Source organism: Pristiophorus japonicus, unplaced genomic scaffold (assembly GCF_044704955.1).
Source record: "Pristiophorus japonicus isolate sPriJap1 unplaced genomic scaffold, sPriJap1.hap1 HAP1_SCAFFOLD_1679, whole genome shotgun sequence".
NCBI lineage: Eukaryota > Metazoa > Chordata > Chondrichthyes > Pristiophoridae > Pristiophorus > Pristiophorus japonicus.
Window position 1 is genome coordinate 17,501 of NW_027251361.1, and position 2,500 is coordinate 20,000.

Sequence of the window (2,500 nt, forward strand, 5' to 3'; positions counted from 1 at the left end):
CATCAACCGAAGGCCGGTAAGGCGGCCGAATCTGACCTCATAGACTTCCACACAACGGGACTTTGACTTTCCCGGCCGCGGGTGGCCTCCACCCGGCCTCAGCCATCAGCCCTGCCTGCCTCCAGCCGCCTTCTGGTTAATGAGTTATCCAGCCTGGCACTTCGGTTGCGCCAGCGAGACCAAGTCTCGGCTTTGGTTAATGATTTGAGCCGAACCGACCTGCCCCCGCCCCCGCGGGCTGAACTCGGGCAGGTCTGCCGATTTCCCGACTCCTTTCGGGGCCTAATCGCGTCGCGCGAGCCGCCTGGCGCGATCGGGGACCATGCCCCGGCCTCTGCCAGGCCTCGGGCAGCCGCTTTTGAAGCCCGACCAAAAACCCGAAAAATGGGCAAAAAGGGAATAAATTCCCGCCCAAAAAGGGTGAATAGTCGGTTGGGCGGCAGCCCTGGTCGGTCTCTGCAGACCTGGAGGCTCGAGACGTTTGTTTGGAAAACTCACCAAGTCTCGATTCTGCCACCTCCTACCTCTGTGCAGATACCCCGCCAACCCCAAGGACAGAAATGACAAGTGTCAAGTTGGCGGGGCGTCGGGCCACCTGCTGCCGGCCATGAGCATCCAAATCCCCGCAAAAGGGGCATTTTCATTTCTTCATCGGGACTTCCGACAATTGCCGAGGTTCAACTCATTAACGTTGTTCGCAGACACTTGCCAGAAAATGCAAGTGGCCACTTTGCCGGGCCGACTCGCTTGCCCAAGCGGGAAACCATCAACCGCAGGCCCGGTAAGGCGGCCGAATCTGACCTCATAGACTTCCACACAACGGGACTTTTGACTTTCCCGGCCGCGGGTGGCCTCCACCCGGCCTCAGCCATCAGCCCTGCCTGCCTCCAGCCGCCTTCTGGTTAATGAGTTATCCAGCCTGGCACTTCGGTTGCGCCAGCGAGACCAAGTCTCGGCTTTGGTTAATGATTTGAGCCGAACCGACCTGCCCCCCGCCCCCCCCGGGCTGAACTCGGGCAGGTCTGCCGATTTCCCGACTCCTTTCGGGGCCTAATCGGGTCGCGCGAGCCGCCTGGCGCGATCGGGGACCATGCCCCGGCCTCTGCCAGGCCTCGGGCAGCCGCTTTTGAAGCCCGACCAAAAACCCGAAAAATGGGCAAAAAGGGAATAAATTCCCGCCCAAAAAGGGTGAATAGTCGGTTGGGCGGCAGCCCTGGTCGGTCTCTGCAGACCTGGAGGCTCGAGACGTTTGTTTGGAAAACTCACCAAGTCTCGATTCTGCCACCTCCTACCTCTGTGCAGATACCCCGCCAACCCCCAAGGACAGAAATGACAAGTGTCAAGTTGGCGGGGCGTCGGGCCACCTGCTGCCGGCCATGAGCATCCAAATCCCCGCAAAAGGGGCATTTTCATTTCTTCATCGGGACTTCCGGCAATTTCCAAGGTTCAACTCATTAACGTTGTTCGCAGACACTTGCCAGAAAATGCAAGTGGCCACTTTGCCGGGCCGACTCGCTTGCCCAAGCGGGAAACCATCAACCGAAGGCCCGGTAAGGCGGCCGAATCTGACCTCATAGACTTCCACACAACGGGACTTTTGACTTTCCCGGCCGCGGGTGGCCTCCACCCGGCCTCAGCCATCAGCCCTGCCTGCCTCCAGCCGCCTTCTGGTTAATGAGTTATCCAGCCTGGCACTTCGGTTGCGCCAGCGAGACCAAGTCTCGGCTTTGGTTAATGATTTGAGCCGAACCGACCTGCCCCCCGCCCCCCCCGGGCTGAACTCGGGCAGGTCTGCCGATTTCCCGACTCCTTTCGGGGCCTAATCGGGTCGCGCGAGCCGCCTGGCGCGATCGGGGACCATGCCCCGGCCTCTGCCAGGCCTCGGGCAGCCGCTTTTGAAGCCCGACCAAAAACCCGAAAAATGGGCAAAAAGGGAATAAATTCCCGCCCAAAAAGGTGAATAGTCGGTTGGGCGGCAGCCCTGGTCGGTCTCTGCAGACCTGGAGGCTCGAGACGTTTGTTTGGAAAACTCACCAAGTCTCGATTCTGCCACCTCCTACCTCTGTGCAGATACCCCGCCCAACCCCCAAGGACAGAAATGACAAGTGTCAAGTTGGCGGGGCGTCGGGCCACCTGCTGCCGGCCATGAGCATCCAAATCCCCGCAAAAGGGGCATTTTCATTTCTTCATCGGGACTTCCGGCAATTTCCGAGGTTCAACTCATTAACGTTGTTCGCAGACACTTGCCAGAAAATGCAAGTGGCCACTTTGCCGGGCCGACTCGCTTGCCCAAGCGGGAAACCATCAACCGAAGCCCGGTAAGGCGGCCGAATCTGACCTCATAGACTTCCACACAACGGGACTTTTGACTTTCCCGGCCGCGGGTGGCCTCCACCCGGCCTCAGCCATCAGCCCTGCCTGCCTCCAGCCGCCTTCTGGTTAATGAGTTATCCAGCCTGGCACTTCGGTTGCGCCAGCGAGACCAAGTCTCGGCTTTGGT